Source organism: Schistocerca nitens, chromosome 2 (genome assembly GCF_023898315.1).
Source record: "Schistocerca nitens isolate TAMUIC-IGC-003100 chromosome 2, iqSchNite1.1, whole genome shotgun sequence".
NCBI lineage: Eukaryota > Metazoa > Arthropoda > Insecta > Orthoptera > Acrididae > Schistocerca > Schistocerca nitens.
Window position 1 is genome coordinate 10,380,655 of NC_064615.1, and position 18,019 is coordinate 10,398,673.

An 18,019-nucleotide genomic window follows, 5' to 3' on the forward strand; every position below is an offset into this window, starting at 1 on the left:
CATACTTGTTCGTGACTTCTTCTTCATTTTATTATAAATTTCTGCATTTTATTATAAGTTTGTTCATTCATTTTCTTTTTTCTCAAGTTTTAGACGCCAGAGCAGATGACTCTAATCGATTTTGGTAACTCAAAAGGCGTAATACCAACTTCAGATAGAAATTATGCAGAATGGGATAATATTTGTAGCACGTTATATAGCATTACCGGTATGTGCTTTTGCTTTGTGTTCAGAAACTCGATTCTTTCAAGAAGAATTAAGCCTTAAATTTCCTTTATGAAGTTATTAGACTTCAAGTAGAGTAGAGGAAACTCTGCACAATCAAAAAATTGCTCTCTGTCTCTACCTGGATAGTGAGGTAGTGTTTACCAATACGATCTTCGAATCCATGGTTAGAGCTGCAGAAGAGCATGACATTAAGACCACCATCTGCAGGTGGATTAAGACCATGCTGAATATGCGAAGGTAGAGAGACCACGGTGACGAACGAGAAAACGGAAATGAGTCCCACTGGACGGTGTCTGCATTACAGAGCAACCTTGCGGCGAATGAACTCATCAAGGAGTTAAATACTAGAGGTTACTTTTGCCAAAGTTACGCAGACGATATAATCATAGTAATATCTGATAAATATGCAGTTACCAGTAGAAAAAGCATGAATGCGCTTGGAACATTGTGCAAAACTGTTGCAGGAAACGGGATGTAAAGGTCAGTCCCAGAAAAAAAAACTTTGTAGCACCATATGTGAGGAAGTACATTCCGGGTACGTAATGGACACACGGGACTCTTCGACGAAATTCTTTCAGTAGAGGGGATAGTAAAGTATCCAGGCCTACCCCTGGATATTAAATTGCCATAGATCCCTTACATGAAGAATTAGCTATACAAAAGTAACCTTTAATTGTGAAAAGACTAACTTACAGAAAGTTTGCTACAGCACTGACTGTAGTATATTCCCGCCTAACACTGTTACTTCCAGACGTTCCCACTAGGTGCCATGCCCGAATGAGTTATTCCTACAGTCATCATGGTGTTGTATGAGGGTGCAGAGTGCAAGCAGTGTTGTTTATGGTTTCGTGAACCCGAATCCGCTGCTATAGCTCAGAGACAATTCAAGACTAAATATGACAGGCCACCAGCTCAAAAACAAGCTGCTATTAATTGGTACAATCTTCTCACCGAAACTGGCTGTGCATCACATACGACGCCTGGTCAAATTCGGCCAGCAGTCTCTCTTTCGCTGAGTCGACTGTAACTGGCATATCGTGCCTGGACGTGCTTGAACATTATCTAATGCCTCAATTACAATAGGGCATGGGCACAGAATTTATTTTCGAGCAAGTTGGCGCGCTAGCATCATCGTGATGATGTCACATATCTCCGTAGGATTGTGCCGACTTGGATTGCACGTGGTGGAACAGTTTCCTGACCGCCATGGCCACGTTATTTAATCCCCGTGGACTTCTGTTTATGGGTTTACGTTAAACGCAGAGTGTTTGTTCCTCATGTCGACGAGCTGCGACAACCAATAACCCAAGCAGTTGCCACCATAAAGCCACACTTGCTTCACAGGCTTTGGTATGAAACTAATTACACATGGGGCATATTTCGTGTTACAAACGGTAGCCAAAATGAACATTAGTAGAAATGGGACTTGAAGATATACTGCGTTCAGAGCCGTGTCAAACATTTCTGTTGACAAACTGCCTATTGCCTTCTGCCGACGTTCATCTAATGAATTTACTGACGTTTCGCCAGCACAAGTAGCTGGCATTGTCAAAGCTTCACCCTCCATTGTCGGTGGTGAACTGGAGCCGAGCTCGCGGCCGCAGACTATAATATGTACCCGGCGCGCCAACGTCCGAGGGCTTCTCCGCGGTCATTTCCGGTGCGGTTCTCCTCTTGCTACCTGCGATGGTCGTTCGCTGCAATACGGGAAGCCAGGATCCGTTTACCTTAAGGCTTTCCTCTTTCTTGTAGAAACTGTTTGCATGTTTTTGTATTTCTACAGCTTCCCTACAGCCAGAACTTCCGTGTCGGGGAATTTTATTACGTGATCGGTCTCATTCAGTGCGTGCTCTGCCACGGCCGATTTCTCCACCTGCCCCAACCTGCAATGTAGCTTATGCTCTTTGATTCTGGTGTTGACTCATAGTCCAGTCATTCCACCATAAACTCTTCCGCATGTTCATGGTAATCGGTATATTTCCGACATTGCAAGTGGGTCCCTTTTCTCGTTTGCCGATCTAAGACACTCTTCCTTGTCGGTTTGAAAATCGTGTTTAGAAGTGTAACAGGGCCAAACACTCGGCGAAGTAAGGAATCAGAAAAATAAATGTCGGGTACGGCCCTTCTTCCATACTTTCCCAAAGTGACGGATAGAATCGGCCGTAGGTTGCGCAAACATGGCGTAAAGACGATTTTCAAACCGACAAGGAAGCTCAAAGAGTGTCTTAGATCGGCAAAGCAGAAAAGGGACCCAGTTGCCAAGTCGGGAATATACCGTATACCATGCACATGCGGAAAAGTTTATGTCGGAATGACTGCACGATCAGTCAACACCAGGATCAAAGAGCATAAGCGACATTGCAGGTTGGGGCAGGTGGAGAAATCGGCCGTGGCAGAGCACGCACTGAGTGAGACCGACCACGTAATAAAATTCGCCGACACGGAAGTTCTCGCTGTAGAGAAGCACTATCACACGCGCTTGTTCAGCGAAGCTGTAGAAATACAAAAAGACGCGAACAGTTTCAACAAGGAAGAGGAGAGCCTTAAGGTAAACGGATCCTGGCTTCTCGTACTGCAGCGAACGACCGTCGCAGTTAGCAAGAGGAGAACCGCACCGGAAATGACCGCGGAGAAGCCCTCGGACGTTGGTGCGCCAGGTACAGTCGTGCTCAAAAGTATCCGAACGACCTGAATTGCATTTCGCCTGATTCGCATGCAACCCACATAACGCAGCTGTCTAGCAGGTCCTCTAATCGCTCCTTGGTACAGTCGGTTGACTATTGAAAATGGTTCCAACAAGTCACCACTAGAAAACACTGCTCTGTATCGCAATAACTCAAGATCTGAAGTAATACCACGATACTACAGATATCGGGGAACACCTTATCACAGGTAAGACTGTCCTTAAGGCTTGTAAGCTCACATTTATTACAATAAATGACATACCTGAAATGTTCCCACTCTCATTATTACGTCGGATAGGTAATGCACGTAGTAAGTTCGTCGTATTCATGATTTCCTCTTCAAAGTAACATACCGTACTTATTATTTAACACAAAATGACATTAAAAATTTAAGTTATTCACGAGCAGCTAGTTGAGAATATGTATGAACTTCAAATGACACGACGAACCGTCCCGTTCTGCATATGGATTCAAACTCAGATCATGCAGACTAAGCAAAGATTTCGTGACTGACGGAAACTAACAGTCATTCCTGATTAGGCATACAGAGAGTGATATACCTCGATTTTAGACAGTGTCAGTTAACAAATACCAACTTTAAATTGCATAACGCAAACATTTTTAACGGACGCGAATTCCTACCCAGTACCTATTGTCCCTGTTAACGAACTACGAGAGATGTTAAATATTGCTTCTTAACAAGTAACTTATTTGAAATGCCGTGAGGTAAAGCTTTGTGTTGGACAGGGATTCGAACCTAGAACCTAATAAGGTAGATATCGAAGCACAATCAACTGTGACATATCGGATGTTCTCGGCAGTAGCTAAATGTTTTAACTGAAATGACGAGACGAAACATTAATTTTTTCCTTCCCAGGACTCCAACCCGGCACCTATCGCTGTTATATTCTAGAGAAAACGAACGTTAAGTATGGGTTTGTTGCACCAGCAGCGACATGTGAGCATGTTTGAACTACAAATAATATGACGAAGAGTTCAGTGCTGACAGGGAATAGAGCTCCACGCATATCGTTGTTGACTATACACAAAGAGACGTCAGCTACCGAATTTTACTCCACCAGCAGCTCGGAATAACATCTTGAACTTACAGTGATCTCGCAAATAGTTCTGTGTCTCACTGGGAGTCAAAAACGTCAAATATCGATAGTGTTGACAACGAATGAAAATACATTAAAATCGAAATTATTATCCACCAGCAGATAGGTGTTCTCATGCTAGAGCTTGATAATACATAATGAAATCTTTAGTGCCGGGAAAGGATTGGAACCCATTCACGCGCAATATGTGGAGATGTTGAGGAATCTGGAGTTTTGAACAAACAACAAACTGTAGCCGAGCTGTATTGTCATTAAGGGATCAAATTCTGCGTTAAGGGCCGTCTGAGTTGCATTCCCAGTTCTGAACCAATTTTATCGACATACAGAAGCTCAGATAAAAGATGGAATAAGTGTCCTGTGAGCCCACATAGCGTTTGTTTCGTCACTAGAAATAAATAACTAGTATAAGAAAAATTACTGGTGATAGAGTTTCTACATGTCGCCACTCCAGACTTCATTGTGGCTCAAGCTAATGTCTACTTGGTAGAGAAGGAATATCATTTATAATGTGAATTTCAGACCACAATGCCATTATATCTTCTTCACTTGGTGTAGCCAGAAGAGAATGGAATCTGTCTCTCCCTATCTAAAATCATTTACCGAAGTTGGAACCGAACACAGACCATAGATATATCAACCTATCATCAGCCCAACAAACCACCAAATCCTCTTCTCATCGGGCTCATTTTTCTATCATAACGCCGTTGTACCACACTGGCTGAGAATTCTGTCACACACGCTCCCTGTATCAATATGCAGCATGTTCAGTAAATTCATTTACTTGGTTGACCGAATCACCATGAACTAGCTGCCTCAGCTACCCAGTGCATGCATTCATCTTTATTTTTTAATCAACAAAATAAAATCACGTAACTGCCACCAACACAGAACTGCCAACAGTGTAGGATGCAGATATTAAAATAGGAAGTGTTCCTTTCCACTTGAGCTACTCTATTGCACTATCGGTTTGTTGAAAACGTCGTGCAGTGCAAAAGAAAAGGTATAACTGTTTGTCTCTCATAAGTATTGACCTGGCGATATGCATTATCCCACAGCGCTGTGGAATGCAGAAGTTCTGGAGGAACTGTTCTTGACTTATGGAGCTCTTATGGCAACGTGTGAGCCAGTGGCGTAATGGCAAGTATCGCGCACGGTGGATAAGATGTCGCGAGTTCGAGTACATTCACTGCTACATTTTTTAAAACGCAATTCTGCTGTCTGCTAAAATTATCAATCTAGTGGAACTTGTAACATAATTTCCATCGCTTCTCAACCCAAAATAGTCGTATGTGAAAAAAGGGCTACCTTCTGCGACATTTTGTTCATTTCAGGTTTAATAGACAGCCAGACAGTAGATGCATCTCGAAACTTTTGTATTCTACATCTACATCCATACTCCACAAGCCACCTGACGGTGAGTGGCGGAGGGTACCCTGAGTACCTCAATCGGTTCTCCCTTCTATTCCAGTCTCGTATTGTTCGCGGAAAGAAGGATTGTCGGTATGCTTCTGTGTGGGCTCTAATCTCTCTGATTTTATCAAATGGTTCAAATGGCTCTGAGCACTATGGGACTTAACATCTTAGGTCATCAGTCCCCTAGAACTTAGAACTAGTTAAACCTAACTAACCTAAGGACATAACACACATCCATGCCCGAGGCAGGATTCGAACCTGCGACCGTAGCGGTCGCGCGGTTCCGGACTGCGCGCCTAGAACCGCGAGACCACCGCGGCCGGCCCTCTGATTTTATCCTCATGGTCTCTTCGCGAGATATACGTAGGAGGGAGCAATATACTGCTTGACTCTTCGGTGAAGGTATGTTCTCGAAACTTTAACAAAAGCCCTTACCGAGCTACTGAGCGTCTCTCCTGCAGAGTCTTCCACTGGAGTTTATCTATCATCTCCGTAACGCTTTCACGATTACTAAATGATCCTGTAACGAAGCGCGCTGCTCTCCTTTGGATCTTCTCTATCTCTTCTATCAACCCTATCTGGTACGGATCCCACACTGTTGAGCAGTATTCAAGCAGTGGGCGAACAAGCGTACTGTAACCTACTTCCTTTGTTTGTATTATGTATGGGTAGAGCGCATACGTCGGAAAAGTATTTTCTACATTAGCTGTCGTCTGGTAGTGGCATTTTATTCTTCTTCAAACCTTGTTTGACAGCTTTAACTCAGAACAAGTTTTCTACATTCATGTAATCAATAAACTGTATGTCCATTTTCCGACTGTTATAGATGACATCAGAGAATTCGCATATATCGTTGATGATTAATTTCTCTCGCATGTTTACTATTGTTTTCACAACATTACAGGAAACCTTACGAAAATTGTGAACTGTATTATAAAAAATGAAATAAAACTACCCACGATAACCTTACGACGAAAGTCTGTTTTAATAAAACTGAGTATCTGTACACAAGCGTGCCTCTATCGGCACGAATTGGTGAAATACTACTCAGATTTTGATTGGGTCTGTGTTTAATTGGTATGCTGTGTCATACTCAAGAGGTATGCAAATGTGGCATTTCATAAATAAAGTTATGTATTGCTAGAAACCCAAAATTTGCTTATCAGCAGCGGAAAGAGGCGTTACCTGTTGTGCAGCATTGTTAGTTTTTCACCATTGCACTATGAGCCGAAAGTATTTTCTTGCGATTTCCTAATCGATGTTTGATCTGACTGCTTGTAGCTCTTTCACACAAGGGATAAAAACGCTACACTCAGTGAGACTGGAACTGCGAACCGTAACAGACGCCTTTTCACAGGTCAGCACGTTACCACAAAGCCAGTGCAGAAGTATGTGTGTTAACTTCATCTTACAAGACCAATAGTGGCTAGAACTCGTAAACCGCTATTTGAAGGTCGATATTAGTTGCGATTTCCACGTGCAACGACTTTCCTGGGCCGAAAACCGTAAATTTACAATCTTTTGTTACACCTGAAGCGATAATAACTCAGATTATTCAATGGAAATGACAGGTAAAATCAAGTGAACTTTGAGGCTTAATTCCGTGCACACCAGGAAGTAACTCGTCGATCACAGAGTTGCCAAACATACATTGCCTTGTTTCCAAATCTCAGTTACAATAACAGCAGGAAGAAAACGAACCGATGTGATCTTACAGCGGGTTGGGAAGTGACCACAGCTGGTGTCTCCAAGTCGCGGCTGCTACGGCCTGGAATACGTAATGCGTCTGATTCGCATTTCTGTAACTATGTTTAGGAACTGGAGCGTAGTTACTAATAACACTCAGAACTGACTGCAAACTAAGCATCATAAATCAGTAACTCTCTTAGTTGTTTTTATATTTCTTTCGCAAGTGTACTCAAAACCAAGTAATTCATTCGCAGACGTTTTCGTCCCTCGCCGATAGTCGATCATAACAAACAAAAAAATAAATGTGCGTGTGGGTGTGTGTGTGTGTGTGTGTGTGCGTGTGTGTGTGTGTGTGTGTGTGTGTGTGTGTGTGTGTGTGTGTGTGTGTGCGTGTGTGTGTTGCTAAAAGGCAAAGAGATCTTACTGCCTTCCGATATACGTCGCTGTCAGTTCATCCATATGATTTGGTCGACATGACCTGTTTCAAGTTGTGTATGACAGACAATGTTTTAGAAAATCAATTGTTTTCCTTTGCAATAAACAGAAAGATTTTCATTCTAAGCTATCCAAGTACAAAATTTTCGCAATATTAGTTCAAATTTAATATTCGCTTCTATAATGAAGGAAAGTATTTCACAGTGGCAAAACTCGCAGCCGACTCATTGACCTTACACTTAGTCGCTGACCACAAACTCTAGCTCAGAGTGACACCAGATTAAGTAACCTAATGTAGCGAAGACCGTTTGGCAGTGATCTGTCTCACCGAAAAATATGTAATTCACTCATTGGGCACCATAAGAACACTGTAACAGTAATTTCTGTGTGTATGCAATGCATATGGATTAGAATTTAGTGGTGCTCTCTCTTCCACTTCTGTATACAATATGCCTGACCTAAACGGGCCTTTTATCATTACAGGCCCTGGGCAGTGCAACATCATACTGACAACAGTAATGTACTTATACTGACAATCTGACTTTTCTTTTTACCTGATTTTGTAATCATTTAAATGAAACAACATGACCTTCCAGTGGGAGACATTTCGTCCCCCTTTTCCTTCTGTGAAGTTTGTCAGTAAGCTTTTTGCCTTCCAACCAGTGAAATGTTGCAGAGTACGGCCGGTAAATGATTCACAAACCACGATTTAGTGCCGTTAGGACGATTTATTTAAAAGTCACAAGACTGCACATAGGTGCAATCGATTTCGAGGTGCAAAGTGTTTGTTACCTTACTTTAGTGACAGGTGGGAATAAGTGATTTCCAAAGACTTTTTATTGTACTGAAATAATCTTTAGTCACAAAGTAACGAGGTAAGTGTTTTATTCGTATCTATTTTGCAGGAAACTGTAATCGTGATGGAAGATTATACACCTGAATGTTTGACACAACTGGTAGGAGAAAACGCTGCATATTAACCAAACCCCGCGCCTCCTCTCCGTATCCTCCAATGACACGAGCACGGGATTCTCCTCGCATACCGCTACAGAGCTGTTCCTAGCACAGTTGAGAATTGGCAACATCGTCACAAACATTAGGCAACACTGAATTGACTCGCTAAATTGACTTGATATTCCCTTTCCATTTGAATGACTCGTGCTATATAATCCTCATGCAAATTAAGAGACAGAAAATTCAGTTTTTTGCTTAAAGAAATGTTATTCTTCACGTAAGTGACAACTTTTATTATCTTTCACGATGCGTTATGAGGCTGAGCGACCAATACCATGACGAGCGCGGCATACAGGCATCAGTGTGTCGGTAGCCCCGTGGTACTTGCCCTTGTCTCGGGTCAGAACGGCTCAATCAGTCGTCAGCTCTTTTTCACTGACTTTGTGGAGATGCGAATTTCCAGCAAAAATTCTGTATCGAAATCGGAAGAAAACCTTTACACATCAAATCCTCTTGGTAGTTCGACTCTGTAAGTTGCGTTAATGGTCATAGATCTTGGCTTTGTGACTGCCAAGCTACTTCGCAATACCAGCGTCTCTGAAGAAATTCGAATCGACCATCAGCAATACGAATTTCAATATCGTTCTTCACTTAAGACTCACATGCCAGGGGATAAGTATGAAGGAAATGAACCTCTTGATTACTATAGGGCCTCTATGCTAACTTTCCACAGTAGCAATTAGGAACTCCCTGCAGACAGCGGCTCTAGCAACTTACTTTTTCTCTGGGTAGCTTCAAATATGGGCAATTTTGTCGCCTTAAATCCAATTGAATATTTTAAATATCACTTGTGAACAGCGTTCACTTCTCCTTTAATTAAGGTATATACCTCAAAACAAGCAATTTGCCTGAGTAGCTATAGAGCAGGTTCTGATAGGTATTGACACAATCTTTTGCATCCATTTACCATAGAGAATCAAAGAAATAAACCAAACACATTACATTGCATTTACTCTCTGTGCCTTGACTAACACATATGAATCCATGACAATAATAAATTATTTGAGGAACCTCCCGTGAAAGGAAAAAGAACAGAATGCGACGCTGTAATTGTAGTGCACTGGATCGGAAACAATGAAATTAATTCTGTGCCACATTGATGTATTGCATTCTAGTATAATAAAAATAATCATCAAATAAAAGCGACTTTGTGCCTCCTTTGCTATCAAGAGTGAAACACAAATCGTAGACAGATTTTATGGGTCACCGCTCAACAACATTAAAGCATTTTACGTGGTCGAGAGTGCGGAGTGCAGCAGACGTTGTCGGCGGAAGGCGAGACAATGCAGTGTCTCAGCCCCCGCCGGTAGGCAGCAAACGGGTCCCAGAGAATGCGGTGCTCAGAGGCAAATGGTCTGCAAAGAAATCTCTCGCTAAAACATTGTTGGACCAAACTATTATTACCAGTGTGACAGAAAGCGAAATCTATTGCAGATTCTCTTGAATTACACTCATAGCTTCAGCGCCGAGAGGAAAGGGGAGATAAAAACTTTGTCGACGTGTACTTTTAGTTACCAGACGTCGTATTAGCTAGTCTCGCGATTTACCTCAAGACTACGGTCGTAGTCAAGAATAAAGTACTAAGACTGAAGTCAAGACTTCCTCTGGGAAGTGCCGAGGTCTACAGTGTTGCCAGATCGAGCATATTGCCGGACATACGATTCTGAGAGGAGCACAACTGTATTTCCCACCTTACGTGAACGACTCGGCGGTCAATTTATTGCTCTAAGACTGTATCTACAACACATATTGCACGCTGAAGACCCAGAAGAATTAAAAAACAAAAGTACTTTATGAGAGCAGCGTTAACTATAGCGTTCGCAGTATTCATAGTATTGTGTACGTGTGTGTAAACGCCTTCCAATGCCCACTCAAGGAAGACAAGGATACACAGTCTAGCTTCAATATTATAAATATGCCAGAGTTTGTGAATGAACTCAGAATTAGGTTGATAATCATTTTGAATATTTAGCAGTACTCTACCCATTGGTGTTAAACACGTTTTCAACCAATGATTCCCACAGCTACAGGAACACTACTTGTGATACCTCATAGACAAAATCCTTACGCAGTACTATCAGACGAAAAGATATACCTGACACAAACTGTGGGAAGTTTGTTTTACAACCTTCGTACCTGGATAATGAGCTTTTTCCTGTTTGAGATGTCTGTGAACGTTGCTGCTTGAGATGATTTAGGACGAAACTAAATTCCTTCAGCTACGACAATGTTTAAAGAAATCGTCTTAACGGCACTAAATCGAGGTTTGTGAATCGTTTACCGGCCGTACTCTGCAGCATTTCGCTGGCTGAAAGGCAAAAAGCTTACTGACAAATTTCATAGAAGGAAAACAGGGACGAAATATCTCCCACTGGAAGGTCATGTTGTTTCATTTAAATGATTACAAAATCAGGTAAAACGAACAGTCAGGTTGTCAGTATAAGCACATTACTGTTGTCAGTATGATGTTGCACTTCCCAGGGCCTGTAATGATAAAGGGCCCGTTTACGTCAGGCATATTGTATGCAGAAATGGAAGAGAGAGCACCACTACATTCTAATCCGTATGCACTGCATACACACAGAAATTACTGTTACAGTGTACTTATGGTGCCCAATGAGTGAATTGCGTATTTCCCGGTGAGAAAGATCACTACCAAACAGTCCTCGCTACATTACGTTACTTAAACTGTTGTCACTCTGAGCTAGAATTTATGGTCAGCGACTAAGTGTAAGGTCAATGAGTCGGATGCGAGTTTTGCAACTATGAAATACTTTCCTACATTATAGAAGCGAATATTAAATTTGAACTAATATTGCGAAAATTTTGTACTTGGATAGCTTAGAATGAAAATCTTTCTGTTTATTGCAAAGGAAAACAATTGATTTTCTAAAACATCGTCTGTCATACACAACTTGAAACAGGTCATGTCGACCAAATCATATGGAAGAACTGACAGCGACGTATATCGGAAGGCAGTAAGATCTCTTTGCCTTTAAGCAACACACACACACACACACACACACACACACACAAACACACACATACTTTTTTTTTATTTGTTTGTTGTGTTCGACTATTGTCGAGGGACGAAAACGTCTGTGAATGAATTTATTAGTTTTGAGTACACTTACGAAAGAAATATAAAAACAACTAAGAGAGTTACTGATTTATGATGCTTAGTCAGCAATCAGTTCTGAGTGTTATTAGTAACTACGCTCCAGTCCCTAAACCTAGTTACAGAAATGCGAATCAGACGCATTACGTATTCCAGGCCACAGGAGCCGCGACTTGGAGACACCAGCTGTGGTCACTTCCCAGCCGGCTGTAGGATCACATCGGTTCGTCTTCTTCCTGCTGGTATTGTAACTGAGATTTGGCAACAAGGCAGTGTATGTTTGGCAACTCTGTGATCGACGAGTTACTTCCTGGTGTGCACGGAATTAAGCCTCCAAGTTCACTTGATTTTACATGTCATTTCCATTGAATAATCTGAGTTATCATCGCTTGAGATGTAATGAAGGTTGTAAATTTACGGTTTTCGGCCCAGGAAAGTCGTTGCACGTGGAAATCGCAACTAATCTCGACCTTCAAATAGCGGTTTACGAGATCTAGCCACTATTGGTCTTGTAAGAGGAAACTAAGACACGCATTTCTTTGCCAGCACTGTGGTAACGTGCTGACCTGTGAAAAGGCGTCTGATATGGTTCGCAGTTCCAGTCTCACTGAGTGTAGCGTTTTTATCCCTTGTGTGAAAGAGCTACAAACAGTCAGATCAAACATCGATAAGGAAATCGCAAGAAAATACTTTCGGCTCATAGTGTGCATTGGTGAAAAACTAACAATGCTGCACAACAGGTAACGCCTCTTTCCGCTGCTGACAAGCAAATTTTGGGTTTCTAGGAATACATAACTTTATTTATGAAATGCCACATCTGTATACCTCTTGAGTATGACACAGCATACCAATTAAACACAGACCCAATCAAAATCTGAGTAGTATTTTACCAATTCGTGACCATAGAGGCACGCTTGTGTACAGATACTGTTTTATTAAAACAGACTTTCGTCGTAATGTTATCGTGGGTAGTTTTATTTCATTTTTTATAATACAGTTCACAATTTCCGTAAGGTTTCCTATAATGTTGTGAAAACAATAGTAAACATGCGAGAGAAATTAATCATCAACGATATATGCGAATTCTCTGATGTCATCTATAACAGTCGGAAAATGCACATGCAGTTTATTGATTACATGCATGTAGAAAACTTGTTCTGAGTTAAAGCCTTCAAACAAGGTTTGAAGAAGAATAAGATGCCACTACCAGACGACAGCTAATGTAGAAAATACTTTTCCGACGTATGCGCTCTACCCATACATAATACAAGCAGAGGAAGTAGGGTAGCTACGGTCGCAGGTTCGAATCCTGCCTCGGGCATGGATGTGTGTGATGTCCTTAGGTTAGTTAGGTTTAACTAGTTCTAAGTTCTAGGGGACTGATGACCATAGCAGTTGAGTTCCATAGTGCTCAGAGCCATTTGAACCATTTTTGAAGTAGGGTACAGTACGCTTGTTCGCCCACTGCTTGAATACTGCTCAACAGTGTGGGATCCGTACCAGATAAGGTTGATAGAAGAGATAGAGAAGATCCAACGGAGAGCAGCGCGCCTCGTTACAGGATCATTTAGTAATCGCGAAAGCGTTACAGAGATGATAGATAAACTCCAGTGGAAGACTCTGCAGGAGAGACGCTCAGTAGCTCGGTACGGGCTTTTGTTAAAGTTTCGAGAACATTCCTTCACCGAAGAGTCAAGCAGTATATTGCTCCCTCCTACGTATATCTCGCGAAGAGACCATGAGGATAAAATCAGAGAGATTAGAGCCCACACAGAAGCATACCGACAATCCTTCTTTCCGCGAACAATACGAGACTGGAATAGAAGGGAGAACCGATTGAGGTACTCAGGGTACCCTCCGCCACACACCATCAGGTGGCTTGCGGAGTATGGATGTAGATGTAGATGTAGATGTAGAATACAAAAGTTTCTAGATGCATCTACTGTCTGGCTGTCTATTAAACCTGAAATGAACAAAATGTCGCAGAAGGTAGCCCTTTTTCCACATACGACTATTTTGGGTTGAGAAGCGATGGAAATTATGTTACAAGTTCCACTAGATTGATAATTTTAGCAGACAGCAGAATTGCGTTTTAAAAAATGTAGCAGTGAATGTACTCGAACTCGCGACATCTTATCTACCATGCGCGATACTTGCCAATACGCCACTAGCTCACACGTTGCAATAAGAGCCCCAGAAGTCAAGAACAATTCCTCCAGAACTTCTGCATTCCACAGCGCTGTGGGATAATGCATATCGCCAGGTCAATTCTTATGAGAGACAAACAGTTATACCTTTTCTTTTGCACTGCACGACGTTTTCAACAAACTGATAGTGCAATAGAGTAGCTCAAGTGGAAAGGAACACTTCCTATTTTAATTTCTGCATCCTACACTGTTGGCAGTTCTGTGTTGGTGGCAGTTACGTGATTTTATTTTGGTGATTACAAAATAAAGATGAATGCATGCACTGGGGTAGCTGAGGCAGCTAGTTCATGGTGATTCGGTCAACCAAGTAAATGAATTTACTGAACATGCTGCATATTGATACAGGGAGCCTGTGTGTCAGAATTCTCAGCCAGTGTGGTACGACGGCGTTATGATAGAAAAATGAGCCTCCATGAGAAGAGGATTTGGTGGTCTGTTGGGCTGATGATAGGTTGATATATCTATGGTCTGGGTTCGGTTCCAACTTCGGTAAATGATTTTAGATAGGGAGAGACAGATTCCATTCTCTTCTGGCTACACCAAGTGAAGAAGATATAATGGCATTGTGGTCTGAAATTCACATTAAAAATTATATTCCTTCTCTACCAAGTAGACGTTAGGTTGAGCCACAATAAAGTCTGGAGTGGCGACATGTAGAAACTCTATCACCAGTAACCTTTCTTATACTACACTGCTGGCCACCGTATATGCAACACCAAGAAAGACAAGAGGTAGCACAACAAAATTTATTTTGTAGATAGCATGTTGACCAAGTATCAAATGATTACGTTTACAGACGTCTGTGACATGTGGTTCCTGCCAGAATCAGTAGCCAGAGTAGCCGCCATTGTTGGAGATCACCGCTGCCACACGTCTCGGCACTGAGTCAAAGAGACGTTGGATGTGTTCCTGGGTTACAGCAGCCCAAGCAGCTTCCACACGTTGCCAAAGATCATCTGGTGTGGCAGCTGGGGATGTAATCTGGGTCACTCGTGGAGCAGCCATGGACCACATGTTTTCTATCGGCGAAAGATCCGGGGAGCGAGCCGGCCAGGGAAGCAATTCAATCTGGTTATTGACGAAGAACCTTTGGACAATGCGTGCCACGTGTGGTCGCGCATTATCCTGTTGAAATATGGCTGTGGCCGAGCCCTGAAGGTAAGGAAGGACAACTGGCTCCAGCACCTCGGATATGTAGCGCCGGCTATTTAAAGTACCGGCAATGCGTACTAGAGGCGTGTGAGAGTAATATCCAATACCGCCCCATACCATAATACCCGGTGCAAGACCCGTGTGGCGGTGCATAATGCAGCTGTCCAGCATCCTCTCTCCACGGTGTCTCCACACTCGATCCGACCATCGTGGTGCTGCAGACAGAAGCGTGCCTCGTCAGTAAAGACAACGTCATTCCATTCTGCTGTCCACATCCGTCTGTCATCACACCATTGGCGACGGAGACGTCTGTGGTTCTGCGTCAATGGTAGACGAAGCAATGGACGTCTTGCGGACAGACCACTCTGCTGTAAACGGCGTCGAATGGTACGCGCAGACACTGGATGATGCGTTACAGACGCAATGTGCTGTGCTATGGTTCGGGATGTCACTGAGCGATCCGTCACTGCCATGCGCACAATTTGCCTATCAGCACGTGCAGTGGTGCACCGACGTGAATGCGATCGACCACGTCGGTCCGTCGTACCCTCCTGCATCCAACGGTCACATATCCGCATTACAGTTGTTTGGTTTCGTCCAATACGACTAGAGACTTCTCTGTATGATAATCCACAATCTCGGTAAGCCACTATCTTTCCTCTGTCGAACTCGGATACTTGATCAAAAGATGTTCGCTGTTGTCTACGAGGCATAACTGATCGTCTTGTGAAACAACCACAAGGTAAACACACGTGCCGAACGTACACTCGTCGAAATCGCCAAGCCTTAAATGGCGCTATGAGGTGGCGCCACAGGCGCGCGTGATGTGCGTCTGCGCTGAAATTCTTATCAGTTGCATATCTCATCGCTGCAAACCCATGGTGTAAATTTCTCTTGATTCGGGTGCTTCCTTCAGGGTTTTGCATTTAGGGTGGCCAGCAGTGTAGTTATTTATTTCTAGTGACGAAAGAAACGCTAGGCGAGCTCACAGGACACTTATTCCATCTTTTATCTGAGCTTCTGTATGTCGATAAAATTGGTTCAGAACTGGGAATGCAACTCAGACGGCCCTTAACGCGGAATTTGATCCCTTAATGACAATACAGCTCGGCCACAGTTTGTTGTTTGTTCAAAACTCCAGATTCCTCAACATCTCCACATATTGCGCGTGAATGGGTTCCAATCCTTTCCCGGCAAAAAGATTCCATTATGTATTATCAAGCTCTAGGATGAGAACACCTATCTGCTGGTAGATAATAATTTCGATTTTTAATATATTTTCATTCGTTGTCAACACTAACGATATTTGACGTTTTTGACTCCCAGTGAGACACAGAACTATTTGCGAGATCACTAAGTTCAAGATGTTATTCCGAGCTGCTGGTGGAGTAAAATTCGGTAGCTGACGTCTCTTTGTGTATGGCCAATAACGATATGCGTGGAGCTCTATTCCCAGTCAGCACTGAACTCTTCGTCATATTATTTGTAGTTCAAACATGCTCACATGTCGCTGCTGGTGCAACAAACCCATACTTAACGTTCGTTTTCTCTAGAATATAATAGCGATAGGTGCCGGGTTGGAGTCCTGGGAAGGAAAAAATTAATGTTTCGTCTCGTCATTTCAGTTAAAACATCTAGCTACTGCCGAGAACATCCGATATGTCACAGTTGATTGTGCTTCGATATCTATCTTATTAGGTACTGGGTTCGGATCCCTGTCCAACACAAAGCTTTACCTCACGGCATTTCAGATAAGTTACTTGTTAAGAAGCAATATTTAACATCTCTCGTAGTTCGTTAACAGGGACAATAGGTGCTGGGTAGGAATTCGCGTCCGTTAAAAATGTTTGTGTTATGTAATTTAAAGTTGGTATTTCCTAACTGACACTGTCTAAAATCGAGGTATATCTCTCTCTGTATGCCTAATCAGGAATGACTGTTAGTTTGCGTCAGTCACGAAATCTTTGCTTAGTCTGCATGACCTGAGTTTGAATCCATATGCAGAACGAGACGGTTCGTCGTGTCATTTGAAGTTCATACATATTCTCAACTAGCTGCTCGTGAATAACTTAAATTTTTAATGTCATTTTGTGTTAAATAATAAGTACGGTATGTTACTTTGAAGAGGAAATCAAGAATACGACGAACTTACTACGTGCATTACCTATCTGACGTAATAATGAGAGTGGCAACATTTCAGGTATGTCATTTATTGTAATAAATGTGAGCTTACAAGGCTTAAGGACAGTCTTACCTGTGATAAGGTGTTCCCTGATAACTGTAGTATCGTGGTATTACTTTACATCTTGAGTTATTGCGATACAGAGCAGTGTTTTCTAGTGGTGACTTGTTGGAACCATTTTCAATAGTCAAACGACTGTACCAAGGAGCGATTAGAGGATCTGCTAGACAGCTGCGTTGTGTGGGTTGCAGGCGAATCAGGCGAAATGCAATTCAGGTCGTTCGGATACTTTTGAGCATGACTGTACATGTAGTCTACGGCCACGAGCTCGGCTCCAGTTCACCACCGGCAATGGAGGGTGAAGCTTTGACAATGCCAGTCACTCATGCTGGCGAAACGTCAGTAAAACCATTAGATGAACGTCGGCCGAAGAACCCGAGACAGAAGCCAATGGGCAGTTTGTCAACAAGTGGCGACAAAAGCCTTAACAATTTTGTATTTCTATTTACCTTTTCCGCAATTTAAGGTTACTTTTCTATAAGTGATTTATAAACCCCTGTATATGTTCCAAGGCGGAAGGTGTACGTATGTGCAGTAGACGGCCCTGTGACAAAAACAGGAATCTTAAGTACCACAAGTATGCACTGGATATGCGTCTCTGTAATAAGACCTATGGTAATTTATGAGACTACAGTACGGTGCAAGAAAGTCGAACACAAGGTGGCTGCTAAGGAGCTTGAGAAGGTGCAGGGACTGGCTAGATCAGCCGTAACAGGCAG